This window comes from Centropristis striata, chromosome 14, assembly GCF_030273125.1.
Source record: "Centropristis striata isolate RG_2023a ecotype Rhode Island chromosome 14, C.striata_1.0, whole genome shotgun sequence".
In the NCBI taxonomy this organism is placed as follows: domain Eukaryota; kingdom Metazoa; phylum Chordata; class Actinopteri; order Perciformes; family Serranidae; genus Centropristis; species Centropristis striata.
In genome coordinates this window covers 20,818,537-20,838,282 of record NC_081530.1, presented here as the reverse complement: position 1 = coordinate 20,838,282, position 19,746 = coordinate 20,818,537, and the positions used below count along the sequence as shown (strand labels likewise).

General features: G+C 39.3%; 1 protein-coding gene and 1 non-coding gene across 2 annotated transcripts in view; one reads left to right on the top strand and one right to left on the bottom strand.

The window, feature by feature from the left end:
- The window catches only part of samd12 (sterile alpha motif domain containing 12), a 141,206-nt gene that overhangs the window by 16,611 nt on the left and 104,849 nt on the right, over positions 1-19,746 (bottom strand). The gene's annotated exons all lie outside the window — the stretch shown is intronic.
- trnae-uuc (transfer RNA glutamic acid (anticodon UUC)) lies at positions 8,045-8,116 on the top strand. The gene has a single exon. It is a non-coding gene; the product is annotated as a tRNA-Glu (tRNA).

Sequence of the window (19,746 nt, the reverse complement as noted above, 5' to 3'; positions counted from 1 at the left end):
AAAAATAGCCCCCGTGATAATTTATTTAGCTGGAGCACGCCATCCGGCATTGTGTTCCCAGAGAATAGTTTTTTTCTCCCCTGTCTGAGTCTCTATGAGATTCTTCCACTCTCTCACTTTTTCTCCCTGCATTTTAGCCGTTATATTCCTCTCCATATCTCTTTCTCTTAATCTTTCACAACTCGCCTCTCACAAAATCACAAATAAACAAGAGGCTGTGTTTACCTGCACAGACCTGGCTGCTGGTTATATTCCTGTCATTAGCTTGTTTGTGCTGCTAAATTGGCTACATGAACCTCTGATACCCTTCGACTCAGTGCTGTGAATTAGTCAGTTATGAAAACAGCAAAAATAGTCCATAACTAAAATATTCTGGTGTGATTTTTACCGATATTTTCTTGGATCTGTGAGGATGTGGGTGCTTAAGTTTGCACAGAGAGCAAATAAAAAATGAGAAAAGCAAGATGTGTACATGCAGTAGTAAGCTTTCTATTAGAATAAACCTCTTCTTTGCAATGCACTCAACTCAAATTAAATGCATAAAGAAAATATGCATCAACTTGTTTTCTGTCATATTTATAAGCTCGTTTGTATGCTTGGCTCTTTTATAAATCTCAATAAACGTGAAACTGGGCACACAGCATGAGCTTTAGCTCCACTCCCACAGTTTACTACAACTATTGGTAAGCAACCTTCAACAGGCATTCCACATATATCTACTCATCCGTATGAAATGGATGATGAAGGTCGCTCAAACAAACCATAACTATTCAATAAATGGCCCAAACTTGGATGATGAGTGGGAGATGATTTTATTAAGCCAACTCTTCTACACACAAATACAGGAATCAATTTGTCTTGTGTGACTCACTACCACAATTAAACCTGGATGAAACTATGATCTGTTTGCTCATCAACCTCTCTCTCTGCTCTACTAGTCTCTGTCAATGGCACCAACCCACCCAGGATTTTAATTTAATTGAATTTATTGTCTTGTTATTGGAGGTTTCGTGTGGTTTTGGCGTTGAACCCTTAACCAAAGTTTTTAAAACAGCAATCATCACATCTTTACAGCGTGTTGAAATCGTCACTTGGCTACAGCATGTTTAATTCAGTGGTCGACACGCGTCACAATGACTATGGATTGCATCACTTTATAGATGTTCTGATTAAAGTTATTTATGGTTCAAAAAGTCAAAGTTATCTGTGGTTTGCAGAAATGTAAAGTGCCAACATTTATTCTGGCGACCGTGTTGAAAAGAATACAAAAGCACATAACAACTACAACGTACAAACAGATTTCAAACAGCTTACAAAGAGACACAAAGTGACTCACAACGACTATAAAAAGGTGTAAAACAGCCTCACAGAATCATAAAACGACTACAAAAAGAGGCAAAACAACCACAGACAAAGAATAAACTACAAAGTGACAAGAAACAGCCACAAAGAGGTACAAAATGACCACAAAACCACAAGAGATACATTATGACTATAAAGAGCTGTAAAGTCCTTGTGTCTTGGTTCTCTGTAGGAAAGGTGGTGGAGCCTTTTGCGGGACTGTGCACAGGGGCCCATTGTCTCATGATCCTCCCATTGCTGTGGCTATTTAGGCTCCTGAATTACCATGAAGTTATCACAGGTACCTAAAATCCATGTCCAGTAGTACTATCCCAATCAAAATCAATTGTCAGAAGAGTTTATAGATCAAAACAGACTTCATAGTTGAGGATAAACTGAAAATAACAAAGGGTAATCAAATTGTGTCTCTGGGGTCATGCCATTGCCATTGTTGGGTACAATGCAATTAAAGAGTTACAATAGCTATTAATCAAAAAATAACATCATATTATACACTATAAAAATGGCCTGAAGTGTGCATAAGGTGAACATATTCTTCCTCCTTAAATACTGGGTTTAAATGTGGGGTAATGACATAAATTTAGCCCCTGGTTTCTTAGTATCAGCCATATTTTTTTGTTATCATATTAAGACGTGTTGTTACTTGAAAACTCTCCATGCAATGTAACTTAAACCACCACACGGGTGAAATAAGCATGACCACAACATTCCCGACTCTAGGACAAGATCCTAAGCCAATGATATACCGCTCAAGTGCAAAAAGCAAGTCTATTACCACAGTGCTATCCAATTTGCCCTTGGGATATGCTTGTTGAGTGTTCTTGGAGCACACTTGAAGGAAACGATCCTCCTCAAGTCGCTCAGCTGATACGGCGCCCTATCAAGACTCGAACAGGGCATGTTCAAAGTCAACAGCACTTAAACATAAGATATGAGAGGGCCTTCAAAGAGCAGGGACAAAAAGGCTTGGTTGCTATTTTGGAACGGAGTGCTTCAGTGGCTGAGGTTAAAGGGGATCATCAGTCTTCGTGGCACAGCGAATCTCATTTTCTGCAGAAATGTGATGACTCGACAGCAGAGAGGACAGCGGTGATGTAGCAGGAAAGTGGGATTCACAATAAGGAAAGGATCGCAGCGTACTGTATTCCACTCAGCGTTTTCTCTTTCCTGTCTGACTCCCGTGTCTCTCACAACAGCGACCCCGAGTGAATAATGATGACCCCACATGGCGTCATTGGCTCAGAAACACTGACAACTCTTATTTCCCTTTGTGCGTGCAGTAATGGGCTCTTATTTCTTTCCATCAGGCAGAACTGCTGCTCTTCTGCCAGCACTGAGCAGTTCTGTGGTGGGAAGGTGGCGCTGCGTGTCGCCTTCTGCTCAAACTCTGAAAATTATTCATCACAAAGTTCGAGGCAGACGAACAGATGAGAAGCTTTCAAAAAGTTATGTATCATCGCAATATGTTTACACTCATGTTAGATCTAAAATTGACTCTTTGCTGAGCCCTGCCTCCTCCTTACATACTGTTGCTGCCTGTCAAGCCTTCTTTTCTCACACAGCACATATTCAGTTTACAATAATAACTGCAGCACATTTAACACTTCAAATTCTCAATAATCTGTCTGTCCCTTGATTTCGGATAGAGGTAAAGAAAGGCAGGATTGTCATTTCTATCCAGCAAAATATCGATTTGAAGGGACAAATGCTACTGTTTGATTTTATTGGCTAAAGCTAGCTAACGTTAGCTCTATTCTCTACTACAGCACAGAGCTGCTAACTAAACTCCGATAGCATTTAAATTACACACAGTGAATGTGCTTACTTGTAACCAGTTTGGGATCAATAAAGTCTATCTATCCATCCATCCATCCATCCATCCATACTTTGGCCTTCAAATATAGGACAGTTGGTACTCTGGGTAGTATGCTAGTTAGCTAGACATGCTAACAATTGCAGTTTATGTTATGTATATGAGTAAACGTTACACTTTTGCACTTGTGTTGGTTGGTTTTGGAAAGACATGAACCAACAAGAAATCCAAAGCTTGTCAGGATCTCTCTGTGTCACGAAGGCTAGTTGGACCAGTTGTACAAGCCATAGATGACTCATAGAGTGTAGTAGTAATTTTAATATTTTTACATTTCTCAAGTTGAGACAAGGAGGGCTGGAAATGAGGCTGGGCCTTGCCTTCTTATGAGGGAAAAAAGACAAAGAGTGTGATGCAAAAGTTGCTTATATTCTGTTGGTCCACAGGATGACTCATACTAAACCAATTAAACTTTCTTTTATGCTGGTTGCTACTTACGCATGAATCGTGAGAACAGAATTATCTGAGTTGTTTTGAAGTTAAGGCAAAAAGAGCTGCCTGGAAAAAATCACTTACTGCAAATTTACAATGTATTTTGTGCTTTAAGCATCTTTATTTAATGTGATTGCAAACCTTTACAGTTGAAAGCACTGTGTCACTTTAACAAAACAATAAAACGTCTTGTGTGAAATTATCATAAGCAAACGGATGAGAGAGAAAACCCAAGACATTTTCTTTGTGTTTTCCTCAATTTCCATTTAATCTGACTCATGCATCCGCTCAGTCCCTGAAGGCACCATTGCCACTGATGGCATCATTATCCTTTTTCACACAGTGACAACTTAAAGAAGCAGCTTTCAGCATTTGGATGCAGTTTCCAAATGTGCAGTATTGAAAATATATATTCTCTCCGTGTGAAAGATGCATTGAGAAAGTGATTCAGCCCTCACGCTTCTCTTGGGGGAGATGCTGTGTATACTCTGCTGCTGATAAACCTTGGTGGCAGTGCAAAGCATTCTTCTCAACGACATAAACAATCACCAAGAAAATTTCATTTTCCTCTCTACTGAAAACTTTTGGAAACACTTTAATTCCCCTTGAGTGGCTCCGTGATTTCAAGTTTAAACTAATTTGCTTGTCTGGTAATTAAATAAGAAATCATTTCCACAAACAATTGGTTCCGCCAGTGCATGCAAGCTAGTAGAACTTGTTCAAGTGTTTGTGAGTGGGACTTTTGAGTGTATTAATGCTCCTGTGTAGCAATGTGCATGTGTTCAGGAACATTTCGGAGTGTGTTTGTTATGTGTGGGTGTTGTGAGAACGATCGCCTCGTTTGAGATTTATTGCAAAGTTTTTCTTTTCTTGGAGTCAGAAAAACAGAAATTGCAGGCTCACCTTAACACATTCTGGTCCATGTTTGGAGCCCTTATAATGCAAGACAGGTCTTACATAAAGTAGGAATAATGCAGAAACTTGTGTTGATAATTACATAAATGAGTTGAATTGAGTTGCACAACCACTCAGTTTAGAAATGAATGTTACCCAAACTGTCTGCTGCTGCTTAAACATTATTTACACGCATCTCACATCTGATAAAGCGAAAAAGCAGAGGACCTAAATCTGTGCTGTCATCATAAAACAGTCTCAAAAAGTTGCATGGAGGAAATTCAGTTTACTTTTCTTGAAATCAAAGTACATTTGATGATCTAAAACACTCATTGAATGTAAAATGTAAATTTTTTGGGTTTATGGAAACGTCTTACCGCAGATGAACTTACTATCAGATGCTTTCTGCGGTTTATTATGTCCATTTTGGCACTCTCACTCACACCGCCTTATCTAACTCTGCATTTGGCTTTTCCATAGATTTCCCACAATGCATTTGTACAAACCCCCCAGAGAACAGGAGTGAACTTGTTGCATTCAATTTGTGTGGGAGGAGAGTGCAATACAGATAATGATAGCACCAGCATAGTAACTGCAATAGAGTGAGTCTCTCCAGGCGAAAAGGGAGCATTATTTCCCTTACTCAATAGACATGATGTTTAGTGGCTGCAGTGCCAAAAGACATGCGGCTTATTGTCGGCGGAGAAACGAGTGTCTGTGTAGAGTTCCCTCTGTACAACTGTTGAATGTCAGCACAAAATGCTGAGTCGGCAAAAGTGCTTTTGCCCTTAAAACTGTAAAATATTTTTACATGAACAATGTGGTAAAATGGCTGTTTAATGTGAAGGAGGCCATTTGTAGTGATAAACGGAGAAAAGAGCATCATCCGACACTGCAGTTTCCCCTCAGCCTGAAGAAGCAGTTTAGCAACTTTCAGCTTAGTGTTTTGGCTTTACAGCCCATGACTTCACTGTTTTGGTTCCATCTTGTGGCTCTAATTGGTGTCATTTCCGGGCAGCTGTTTTTAGAAAAAAAAAAATCTTAAACCCCATGGTAGACTAGTACCAGCTCATCACTAAAGAGCAAACAGACACAGCTGGTAAACATAGTGGAGCATTTAACAGCAGAACAGCCAGATATTTCCCGTAATAGTTGGTGGAGACCAAAAACAGAGCTAAAAGACAATAAACTGCACATTTACATGAGACCAGAAACACAAATCCAAATGAATGTTTTTTTGTAGAGTATGTAAAAAGCCAGCTGTTTAACAACACATTTGCCATAGCAACTATATATGGTGATAGTATGTTAGTATTATGCAGATTAAGGTTTAATCTTAAAACTTTTTTAAACTTTCTGTGGTCCTTTAACAAATAATGTGATGAAAACTTTAGACAAAAATTTTACCAGATCGAAGCTTACCATAGTGTTATTTCAGCAGAATACTTTTGCTTATAATTGTTTTTAGTCTAATTTAATGTCTTAACCCCATTTACATAAACCAAATTATCCAAATTAATTATTAAAAGAAACCTGCAATCAAAAATCAAGAAAATTAGTTTCTGAAGTTTTTCTTGTCCTGTCTGATATAATCCATCACAGACTTCTAAAAACCAACTTTTATAAACTTGCTTTTATGTAACTAGTGCAGTACCCGCAGGAAGTATGTAGTCATACATTACATGCCACACTACAACATCGGCAACTCCATAAAACACCATCCAGCACATACACATTGAACATTGATATTCGCAGGAAACTATTTGAATATTATTGGAAAATCGAACCTTGTAGCACACTTTAAAACTCAGAAAGATAGGTAGGCTAAATTTACAGATGAGATGAGTCAGGGTGGAAATCCAGAGTGAATTGTGTTACTGACCAGGTGTAGACCTATCACACAATGGGGCGGAGCTCCCCTAAAAGGTGTCTGATCAGAATCAGAGTGCAATGCCGCAACACGTCCTACGTAAATAGTGATATTTTGAAAAATGAATTAAAAAATCTTCACAATCCAGGATGCACACCTTTGTGCCATGCACAAGATGCTTTCTATCTCACCACTCCTTTTTACTTCTTCACTTTTTACTTGTTTTACTCCTTTTACCTTTAGTTTTGTGTATATCTGAGAATGTCTTGTATTTTTCCTGCTCTGTCTCTTCTTGCTTTTCTTTTAATGTAAGAATTGTTTTTTAGCCTTATGGCATCATTCTCTGTCGAAGCACTTTGTAAAATGCTGTTTTTAAAAGGTGCTATATAAATAAAGTTAAAAAAAAACCCACAGCCCACTGCATTGAAAATGAGGTTTTGTTTGGTTTCTGCTACATAACCATGCCATTCCATAGAACTATTCTTATAAGTATGATATTGATATTTATACATTATACACCGAGAAACTTCTGCAAAATGTGAAACTCCTCACTCACACGAGTTAGCTTTCATATAGTGCAGAGCAGTGTACAGTCTTCATGTGCTGACACTGAAAATCTTCCTCCCAGTCCCTCAAACCCTCGCCGCTTCAAAGTAAATCACTTGAAGTGATCGTGTATTCCATGCACAGCGCTCGCCCCTGCTGACTCCGTAGCATTAAACGTGTATTTACCAGCTGGGGGTCTGAATACATGACGAGGCTCCTCGATTCCCAGCGGGACCGTACCTGCCACCGCTACACCACATCGCCCTTGAGCTAGACACCTTAACCTTAGCACAGCACACAGTCGAGTATGCATCACATCAAGCCGGCTGTGTGTAAATGGATATATTGTTAGTGTCAGGGTGTGTAGGTCCCAGTGGATACGGAGGGGGCATCTGCAGGCAATGGAGGAGTCATATGATGAATATTAATCATCATATGTGCTGTAGATCTGGGGAGAGACTCTGGAGATTGTAGTCAAGTATTACCTCGGGGGAATCTACTGTATACATTCATTAGCCGTCAATGCTGCGATATCTGCTGCTGCAACAGGGCGCCATGTCCCAGCATGCCCTCCAGTCTGAGCAGTCAGAGCTTTATGTGTGTGCATGTGAGTTCAGATTATACGCACATTACACCGCTTGTGACAAGTGTTCCTACTGTGCGACACGATAGAGATTGCGCTGTGGTGTGTGTCTCTGTGAGGCACGCTCATCTCCCGATAACACGCTCTCAGGCGCCTACCTGTAGGTTTATAATATGTCTGGGTCAACAGACATTGGGAACGCAGAGGGAGGTTAATGTGAAGCAGATAGTGTATCTGTCTCACTGCTGGTAAGCATCAGCTTTGTTTTCCAGATGCATTAGGCACATGCCAGGTGGAAGATCTGCAGAAACATAGCTATTTTGGAGATTTTTTTAAAACACCTGACACACTTGAGATGTGTTTTGTTTGGATTCCCTGACACTTGAAGAACCTCAACATAGGGAGAGCCTCTTATACTCAAGCACTCTTCTTTCTTTTCCAAATCAAAGAGCATTTTTGATGAAGCTGATGAAGGAGTTTGTAGATATCCCATATGGTCTAGCGGTTAGGATTCCTGGTTTTCACCCAGGTGGCCCGGGTTCAACTCCTGGTATGGGAACAACTCTTTGAGGGCAGCCTGTGTCTCCCAGGAATGACTAATTGAGCTTGGGTTAAATGTGGAGGACAAATTCACTATTTGCTGGTTTGTTTAATGTGTGTAAAAAAAATCTTTATTTCTCCATCAAAACCCATCTGTTTAAAAGGGCATATTGTACCTGAAATCACATATTAAATCCCCATTCTGAGTGACAAGAAAGGCACCTATAAATATATATTTTTAGATTATCATTATTATTATAGTTTGGGGTTAGTGCTTGTGTTTCATTTTTACCCATATAGTGTTATAAACTTTCTTGTACTATAGTTGTTTGTTGCTCCTGTCCCATAGAGACAGGGAGGTTTAGTGTACTCTTTTCTGACTTGCTGGTTAAGTGATTGGCAACCACATGATGTCAGCTTTCTTCAAAAGGTTGATTCTATTTCAACTTTTTGCTTCATGTCACTGCTTTCTTTCCCCTGCACTCCCCACAGCAACAGCCTCAACACATCACCAAAATTCGAATAAATAGGAGTACTGGTGTTTCTTTACTGCTTGATTTGTTGTGGTGCAGCACAAGATGGAACAGATGAAGAAGTGGAAGTCATGTTTCTGTACCAGAGCCAGAAAAATGGCAACAAGTAGATGAGATCAACACAGGTATACAGATTGATGTAAGATGGATTAAAAAAAAAATGTTGTTAGGAGTTATAGTGTTCAAATGAAATAAAGAAAGTATTTAATTTGTCAATTGCTTATACTATAAAAACTGTTAAAATTGCCCATCACATTTTCTTAGAGTCCAAGCTGATAAGTATTTAACAGGATATTTGTCGATTCATAGATATTCAACTTATAATCAATGAAACAGACAGGAGAAATAAGCAAATCCTCACTATTTTAGGCCCTAGTCCATATAATCCATTAGACCCACCATCACATATCAGAGATAGAGTATACAAAAGTTTATCAATGGGGGAAAAACTGGAATGTCAGCACACATTTAAGTTCATGAGTAATATAATTTCCTCTGCAAAGGAGGTTATGTTTTTGGCTCAGTGTCTTTGTTTGTTTGTCAGCAGGATTATGGAAAAACTACTGGCCTGATTTCATGGAACTTGTTAGAAGGGTGTAGCACAGGCCAAAGAAGAACCTATTCAATTTTGGAGTGGATTCATGTGGTGGTTGCACAAATTACTTTTCACCTTTGTTAACATTGTGAGATTTGGGCATTGGTGCTGCATTCATGTGGAGTCAGAATAATCACAAAAATGAGTTCCCTACTGAGTAAATTAATGTAAACGCCCCCTCGCAAGTCAGAGCGTTAACACTGTGAGATATAGTGCAGGCTTGGCAGAGGTCTGTGCTCTCTGAGTGCCCTTCTAGCTCGCTATGTCTGCATTGCAGGAGCAGTTTAGTAAAATGAGCTTTGCCTGTTCACATATCCCGCATGGACTGATGCCCTAAAAAACCCACATCTGACCTTTTAAACGTGAAAGATTCCACTTTAAATGGGGTTAGTGGGAGGCTGCAGAAGATGTCCTCTACAGACAATAGCAGGACTGTAGTACAGCAGACCACTGTAGTGTATAGTAAGTGTTACATGAGTACACTACACACAGACTGGGCTGAAGTGCTCCAGCATTATTCTTGCTGCCTTTGCACTGAAGAGCCAGATTGTTATCATCTGTCCTCCGTGCAACAGGTAGGCTCTTTGTCTGAATAGATAGCCGTAGTCAGGTTTTACGGGGAAATCTACTGGTGTGGGAGTAAGAACTGACTGCAATGCAATGTGTGGCAACTGTTTTTTATTTTATTTTAAACTGGTCTCTTTGGGAAGTGAAAGTGAAAAGAGGGAACATTTGCACAAACGATGACTAATCGTCAAAGCTTTCTTCGCAAACGCCCCACAAATAAACGTGTCACCTGTTTTCACCGCCTACTTGACACTGAGTAATCACACAGTGAGAGACATCTGCCATGTTACTGGATGGCAGCGTCGCCTCCTACATGCATCCCAGCCAATTGGGAGGGAGGAAACTCGGTGCCACAGGAAGCACCGAGGGATTAGGACTGACCCCTTTAACACCACGGGGAAGCATCAGATGTTGCAGGAATCTTTTTTTGTGCAGACAATTGAACAAAAATGTAGTGTTTCTAAGCAGCTGAATGAGCCATCCTTCTTTATTTCAGTGTATTTAGAGGCTGGATAAGGAACATTACTCAGAATAGTATTCATTGTCTTGGCTGTGGATGTTATTGTAGTAAATGTCAGGTATAAGCCCTTCCAGCCATACAGGAACACCTGCTATGAGCACAAATAATATACTAACTGTTTGCCAAGTAGAGAGAGGAGGAGGAAGACGGAGGGGGATTCGGAGAGAAAAACAACATCAGGACAAAAAAAAAGTGACTACAGATGGAAGCAAGGGAGGACGGAGGGACCTGGAGACATGAGGAAAGGGAGTATGGATAGAAGAAAGTATTAAAGGACTGAGGCAAAGTGGGAGGCATACAAAGCATTAGAAGAAGAGAGCAATATAGCATTTGAAAATTAGTTTGGCTAATGTGTGAGCCAGATGGTTCGGGTAAAATTAAACAGAACACAAAAGAAGTAAAGAGAAATCTGTTTAGTGCATGTTTCTGTCTTGTTGCAGTGGAACCTCGCCCATCAAGCACTATAAGAAGGTTAAAATAAACACTGAATAATTTAAAGTGCTATTTGACCCGGGTTTGCAGGATGAAGTAAAGGTACACTGGATATGAGCCAGTGCTCTAATGAAGGACTATTATATTTCCTTCTGTTAACAACCCCTGGCTTTCCTGCTTCTCCAAAGTGCAAGGGGCGAGTCTGGGGAAGGCTGACTGAAGTACTGACAGAAATGCAAATCCATTTTTCTCAAGCACCCACTGTATGATAATTGCGCTCTCTGTAAGAAATGAGGTGATTTCAGAAAAACCTGAGGATGCTTAATTGCTAACCTGAGGAGGGAGATAGCTAAATTACAGTGGCCAGGAGTGTGTGAGGAGGCAGGAATGAAACAGGTTACCCAAGAATTGGTTATTTAATTTCAAATTTTATTATTATGCACTTTAAAGCATTCATTTTTTTTCTTTTTTTACCACCACGGGGCATCAGAACAAGCTCTGCACCAAGGTTGTAATAGTTTTCAATTTTCAGTTAGTTTATTCTATTTTAGTTCTGACTTTTTGATGAGTTTAGTTAGTTTTCATTGCTAGTTTTATGTTTAGTTTTTATATATTTAATTTTCTCTTTGAGGCATTTTTGGGCAGGTATAATGTCTCACTACTTCGAGCTATGTACATACTGTCCATACAGGTGAAAGATTTTTATATTGCAGGAAAAAAAGAGACCACGGTGAGTAAAATTTGAGTGGAGCACACAAAAAAAATCCCTGTAATTGCTTGGGATTCTGAGGGTTTAATCTGGCCTTGGTCAATTTCACAGGGTAATACTGCTTGCATCAAAGCTTGCACAAAAAACAAAAGTAGCTTCTTCATCTACTCTTGTTTTGTGGGGAAGACCGCGACAAAGTGGCCCCTCGGACCCTCATCTGCATTTATCTGAATGTTTATTCCTGTTTACAATCATTTAGATTATGTGTTAATAAGAAAATTACCAATGTGCATTGGAGCAGACAAAAAAGATGATGCTGAAAAATATTATTGGTATTATATAAGGTGCGGTGAAAACCTGGGTGCCCATAAATTAATTTACTTCTGCTGGCACAAAATTAAAAAGTCTGCTGCACCAGTGCAACCAGTGGTGGAAGAAGTATTCAGGTCTTTTACTCAAGTAAAAGTACAAAAATATCAGCATCAAAATTTTCTTAAAAAAACAAATAGTAAAAGTACTCTTTATGCAGAATGACCCCACTCAGATTAGGTATATATAACAAATATATTATTAGATTATTATAACTGATGCAGAGCTAATTTTAACTACTTAATATACTGTTATGTGGTTTAATTTATAAAAATGCATAATCATTCAAAATGGATCACGTTTTCACACTAAATCTTGACCCGAAAAGTAACTAAAACTGGTAGATAAATGCACAAGTATAAAGGTACATAAGTGCAACCAATGTAAAAAGTTCATCTGGAGACCTGAAGATGCTAAAACACTTTGAGCAGTCAGGTAATCATTCACTAGGTTTGACACTACGAACCTAACTGCGAATATAAGCTGATTAGTTTTCAGCTTTAGGGTGATTAAAATGTATGGAAAAAAAGTATAATGTCTAGCTGCAAAGGTGATTTGCATGTATGTTACTTTGCCCTAAGAATTCCCCTAAGGTGAAGGTGAAAAGTGACTGAAAGGAATTAATTATCGTGAGAATTGTAATTTGTGGGCTGAGGAGTTATGATTTAATTCAGAAAGCATAAGCAAGCAAATCTAATTTGAATGTGAGAAGACACTTAAACGTTGTGGGGGTATACAATTACTGCCTGTAATTTGCATTGGTAATTACCAAGTGTTTGGCATTTAAGAGCAGGAGTCCTATGCATATACATTGATGCATCTTCCCATGTGCATGTGTGTGAATGTGTGTATTAACAGCCACTTGAAGACATGAGTGTGCATGTGTGCGTGTGTGTGTGACTGGGAGGCCATGAGGCGGTGTATGAAAGGCAGCAAGCTAACAACATATGCTTGAATGCCTCTTTAAATGAATCATCCGTCTCAGTGAGGGAGCACAAGGCACTTAAGCAAAATCCACTTGGCCTGCTGTAGGCGCAGACAGAAGTAAAGACAATTGTGTGCTAAACCCACCGCCGTTAAACAAAAGGATTTCATTCTTCATTACCGGCGGAGGAGAAAATGAGTTTGTCTTCATGGATCAGCAGTCACAAGGCGAGCAGGTAGCGCGGCAAAACCACCTTCACACCTCGCTCTGACAACCAAATAAACCAGAACGGCTTCAGAAATCAAACCAAATAACACAGCGGTTCCCACACAGCACAGGGCCATCACTGGCAAGCTAACTGTGATTCAGCCTGTTAGTCAGTTAGAGGGAGTTGATGGACAAATAAGCATTACAGCCCGCGCCTCTTTATCTCCTTGTTCTGTTTAAGACTGCACTCGCGTGATTGATGGCTGAACGCGGGCCTTAATTCGTAGGAGGTGAAAAGACGGGAGTTACAATGGCTGACAAAACAGGAACAAAGGAAGGGGAGATACAGATAGAAGACAGGAGGAGATGCATTGTTAATCCTCGGCAGAGATAGGCTGACATTTGTTGGTGCAGCAGAACACTGATGCCTGGTTGAATACAACAGAACATACAGTATACTGTGTTTGTACAGCTCATTCAGTGGCATTCGGCCAAACTTACTCATTTTTATCATTTCACAGTCTGTCAGGAGCAGCTGATATTTAATGTGAATGCAGATTACATTTAGTGCTGACCCAAATGCTCAGATGCCTCAAAATCTGCATTCAGATTCAGATGCTTCCTGTTATTGTCTCTGGGCTTTGAGACATTTTGAGCCTGTTTACACTTTATTTTAAAATGCGTGATGGAAGATCGGTACTGCCTCAAGTGAAGGAGTTTAAGTACCTCAGGGTCTTGTTCACGAGTGAGGGCAGAACGAAGTGTGAGATGGACAGGCGGTTTGGTGTGGCGTCAGCAGTGATGCGGGCGTTGTACCGGACTGTTGTGGTGAAGAAGGAGCTGAGCCAGAAGGCAAAGCTCTCGATTTACTGGTCCATCTATGTTCCAACCCTCACCTATGGTCATGAGCTTTGGGTAGTGACCGAAAGAACGAGATTGCGGATACAAGTGGTTGAAATGACATCTGGAGGGAGCTTGGAGTAAAGCCGCTGCTTCTTCATGTTGAAAGAAGCCTTGTGAGGTGATTTGGGCATCTGGTAAGGATCCTCCCAGGCGGATCCTGTTAGAGGTGTTCTGGGCACGTCCAACTGGTAGGAGACCCGGGGAAGACCCAGAACACGGTGGAGGGATTATATCTCTCGCCTGGCCTGGGAAACGCCTCGGGGTCCTCCAGGAGGAGCTGGACGTTGTGGCTGGGGAGAGGGACGTCTGGAATGCCTTGCTTAGCCTGCTGCCCCCGCGATCCAGCCCCAGAAAGCGGATGAAAATGGTTGGATGGATGGAAGATCGGATCACTTGCTCAATGCTTAATACAAGTGTAAACAGGCTCAAAGACGCATTGTGATCGTATCATTCAAACCGCTTGCTGAGGTGGTCTAGGACACATTTGACCACAAACTTTGTAGCATAAACACTGATGTGTCCTGATGCGTCCCCGAGAAGAACGTAACAGGAAAATACGTCGTATTAGCGACAACGGCCCCAAAAATTATGAGGACTCATATCATTACGGGGCCCTTAATGAGGGTACTGCTAGCAAGATAGCAACCAGCAACTTGAGTTGTTGTCTGATGTAACAAATGTGTGAGAGGAAATCTGACCTTCTAGCGGAAGTGGCGTAGGTAGTATCAAAATCTGAGCTGGACACTTGGAGATGCATGATAACAGCAATGTGTCTCATCGGTCCACTTGTGATCCGAACAGGGTATTTGTCTTTACTCTGGTTGTTGCACCAAAAAGGATGAGGTTCTTACACTCAACCGAATCATGGTTTAACTTTGTTCCAAAAATATAAAAAAAGGTTACATTTATACCTCTCTTAAAACATCAGTTCAGTTTCACTCTAAACCTAGGTTACAGTACCTTTAGTTATGTTGCACACAAACTAACAACTCCAATTTAAACTGCTTTTAAACAGCTGCCTTTGACAGATGGACTGGGCAAAATATTGAAGATCCTTGAAGAAAGTGAAGGGAAATATGATTTAAGATGCTGAATTTCTCTTGGTTCAGCAAGGAAACTGTTACAGAGCTGAACAGGAAAATTGGACCAACTGTTTAACATTGGCAGACAAAGAAACACAAGTAATGCTACTTTAATTTGGCCAACAAGTTATAAAAGGAGAAATAAGTTCAATTTAAAAATTTGGGTAAGAAAGCATCTCCTTATAAATCAAAGTATTTAATTTTGGTTTACATCAATAGACTTAACTGTTTACTATGTAACGCTGCACTCAACTCACGATTTGATACAAATCATGAGCAAAAGGACTTGCCTTTATTCCCTGACAAAAAACGACTAAAGATTTTTTCTTTGAACTGTACTACAATTATGGTGAATTTTCAAACAAATCCCAAATCAAATAAATACATGAATATTACAAATAACGATTTTGTTTTCTCAAATAAACAAACTAAGGCTTGGCTGTCTTTTTAACTTGAAATGTACATGTTTTCTTTTTTTTTTTTTTTTTTTAAAAAGAGGATTTCAACAGATCTACATTTAAGGCAGAAGTTGAGATATCTACTTACCTATTTTTTTTCTGACTTGTCCCTGGATTCCACCACTCAATTCATTAATTTTAAACAAGGTTTATTAGAACTACTCTTAGATTAAATGAATCCTTGTTGGTGAAACTCAACCCAAAAGTCTTGCATTTAAGTTTAGAGATATGTTGACCAGGTTTTGGAAGTCCATGTTCATGCATCACATGTAACTGAACGAGGAATAGTTTGTATTTGCAGGAGTCATCTCCAGTCAAGTTTTGTATACTTTCTATTCCCTTTCAAGGCATTTTCGGGGCTTTTCCCTGCCGCAGATGAAACAAGTGTCACTGCTGTAGAAGATAAAAGTCTTATAACTCTAAAAAGGAGAAATGAACTTGTCAGAGGAGACTGCTGGTTCAGCTCAGAACTCCACATTCAATGTCATCAGTTGCCATCTTCCCTTTCAGTCCTTCACTCCCTCTTAAAATCCCTCAAATTCTATTTGGACTTTTTTGTCGAGAAAAAAAAAGTTATTTTTCCGTTTCCCCCAGCTCCAACTGCTACGTCTTCATCATACATCTCTCTCTGTTTCCTCTTGTTTTCTCCTCAAGCTTCCCCCTTCCCTCCCTGGGGTGTGCATTGTGGTTAAGACGAGTAGCTGGCAGGTAATTACTGTCACAGCCTAAAAGATCTTAATCAAGGTGTAGACGTGATGGAGTCGCGAGCCTCGCTGACCGTTTAAGCCTCATTTACTGGCACACTTCTCTCCACACCGCAGCAGAATGAACTGTAAACACTTGTAATATTATGTACAAATATGTGTGTGTGTAAAAACTGTGTCTGCACACACACATAAGCATGTGCACTCTGCTCAAACCCTGCAATTACAGGAGCAACCACTTCAGGCAATTTGGAAGCAGCCAAGATAAACTAAGGTGTTTACATCATCAAAACGGTGCAGGAGAAAAGAAGAGAGGAAATTAGTGTCGTTCGTCACATGTCAAGATTACGGAGCGCTGACTTGAGTAAACTTCGTCTTCACGTGTGATGCTGATGGAGCCCTTCTCCGGGTGGATTTATGGCACGTTATCGTGTGTAAACAAGTCGAGAAGAGGGAACGCTCAGTCGCTGTGTGCTGAGGGAAGAATCAGCGGGATTGGGTTTGTTTTACATCACAGCTCAGCAAATAAAGAGAGAATAGAGGGAAGAGCAAGTTAGCAACTTCTTATGGGTGCAGCATGTGGAAAACGAGAGCAGACAAACTGCGGATTAGTGTATGTTCAGCTGTACTTCACCTGAAAGGTGCCACAAACAACGCTGCCACAGACGTCAGGGATGTGCCGTGAGATGTTTTCTGCTTAGTTGCAACACATGAGGCCATTAAACTGCAGCTGATTGAACAATGCTTTGAATTTCCTGTCTTGCTTTTCATCCCTCTCAGCACTGAAAAGTCACAGCACCGGACTGTCTCCACCGCCGTTTACTCCCACTGCATTTGATGTATAACTAACCGCAGATAGTGCGGTTTACTTGAGGCATACTGCAGTATAATATATTCACATAAAGTGATTAATGTGCCATGTGCAACCTACTTTTCTTCAAGTTCATTCTTGACCTTGAAAACATCAGTTGGAGCTTTTAATTGAATTTTCAAAGTGGAATTCTTTCCAAAGCTCTTTGAAGCCAACACGGGTGAGAGTCCTTAAAGTGCTCAGAAAACAAATGGAAATCTATAAATTCACAGCAAATGAGCAAACTTGACCTGCCGATAAATGTGAAATGATCTAAAGGTCCACAACAACTACTAAAAAAGTTGAATTTATTTATTTATTTAATTATTGCCTCTTTTCTGTCTCTTTCTCTTCATTCACTCTCTTATGTTTAAATGAGGCTTCATTGACTTTATCACCCTTTAATCTGATATTAGGAAGCACTTGCCTGTTTACAACTATCTAAGATATGCAGAGCGACATTATCACTATAATTGAAATTTGTATTTCTACTCACCTGATAATTAAGTGCTATATTCGCTCTTCTTTCACTCTCCACTCACTCCTGATGGTAATATATGTCTCTTTAGCTGCTAACTGCTTCACTATGTGTCTGACTGTTATGTTGTGCTAAGCAGGTAATGTACAGTGGGGTTTCTGTCAAGCTTTTCATTGAAAACAGCTTCCTGCTGTGTTTAAAAAAAGTTGAAATTAAACTGTAAAGTTGTGTTTAGGAGAATCCAATGAGCTGAAAGATTCTGTTTATTCTATTCTCTAAATAGTCACCCTTTTACCTTTTAATTCTGTTCTTATTACTTATTACTTTTCCTCGTTATATGAGATTTTCTTGTAACTGATCTTATGCTGTCTTTTTTGTTTTGTTTGTTTTTATTTAGATCCCCATTAGCTTTTGCCAAGCAGCAACCATTCTTTCTGGGGTCTATCATCATATATCAGTGTGACAAATACAATGTAGGAATACACAGAATGATAACAGACATGACATACATTATATGAATACACAACATGAAACAAAAATAACACACAGACAATACGTAATTACATTTCACATAAAACATGGTTGACATCACAAAACAAAGAAACAAAAGATCACAAAAACGACAGCTGCATCAATTAAAGTTGATATTAAGATAGTGACTTCTAAGTTGTTTTTTAAAGCTATATAGATTTAATTGAGTAATATGATAAGGGAGTGAGTTACACTGTTGCATTGCTCTATAAATAACTGTACGTTGAATCATAGTCTTGGATCTTGGTAAAGTGAAACAACCTCCAACTGCATGCCTTGTTGAAGAATAATGTGCCTCTGAACTGAAAGATGCATTTCTTTAAATAATAAGAGGTGATTTTGTTATTATGACATTCTTAATAAAAAACATCAGTAATGACAAAAATCTAGTTTTTACATCTAACCAACCTAATAATTTGTGCATTTTATTGCAACTTCCTTATATTACTCAACAGGTAGTGGACCAGACTATAGAGCAGTAGTCTAGAGTAGTCTTTGTGCTAAAATACTCTCTGTCAAAGCACTCTGAAAGATGTTGTTTTTAAAAGGTGCTATACAAATAAAGTTGTTATTATTATGGTTATAATGACAAGAATTTTCTGAGAATAATAAGTTCTTCTAACGATTTATCAGAATTATTATTTACCCTTAGATCTTTAGTGGCGTCCTTTTGACTCTACCAAAGTCTAAACTGAAATTTGATATACTTTCTTTTATGTGATGTTTTCAATCTTTCCCTATTCTATTCTCACCTTTTTACCTTTTAATTCTCTTCTTATTACTTAATTACTTTTCCTTGGTGTCTGAGATTGTCTTGTAACTGATCCTATACTGTCTTTTATCCTTTTTTCTTCTTTGTTTTATGTATGAATTGTTTCTTATCACTGCTCTGTCAGCCCTATGGCTTCATTCTCCTTCGTGATTAAGTGCTCTCTGTCAAAGCACTTTGTCAGCTGTTTCTAAAAGGTGCTATACAAATAAAGTTATTATTATTATTAATATAATGACAAGAATGTTGTGAGAGTAATAAATAAGTTTGACCTTAAAAAAACTTTATATATAATATGCTTGGCATTACAGTGTTGACATTACACATGTATTAACATTTAACAGAAAAGAATAGCTTAGTCCTCAGATGGTTTAATTCCACTGCAGCAGAGGCTTGATGTGCATATATCAGATAGTGAGTTGGAAAATATGGGCAAAAAATCCAATATCGTTTATCCCGAGCCATTTAGAATAATTCAGCTCTATTGCGAGTCAGCACAAACACAAATAGAAACATGTATATGGATGATATCATTACTTTGATCAACCCTAACAACAGCTGATGATCAATTTACCTTCTAAAACTGCAGCCTACTGAGAGTTATTCCACTCCTGTCTGGGTGTAAACATTTAGATTTAGTTTATGACCTCAGGAGGGAAAGAGACTCGCTGCTGCTGCCATGTAAGAGTCATACAAGCTCTCAGCTTAAGTACATTTATTCCCCAGGAGGTGGTGAGCTGACGTGGCACGACAGCGACATTCTGTAACGCTCTCTGAGGAGTAAGCCGGGTAAAAATGAGATGCCACTATGATTAATAACCATAAAAATATATGCACACATTCGACTTGAGGTGACAACAATATGGATGCAGCGGAGCCAACAGTGACAAAGTTTAGTAATTTCTGTTCCGAATGTGCGGCCATGCACGTCCTGGGGTGGCCGTTTTCTATTAAATGTAATTTTCAGCAGTGTATAGGTATTTCCTAGAGTCCCAGTAATCATGCAGACCTTCTTCT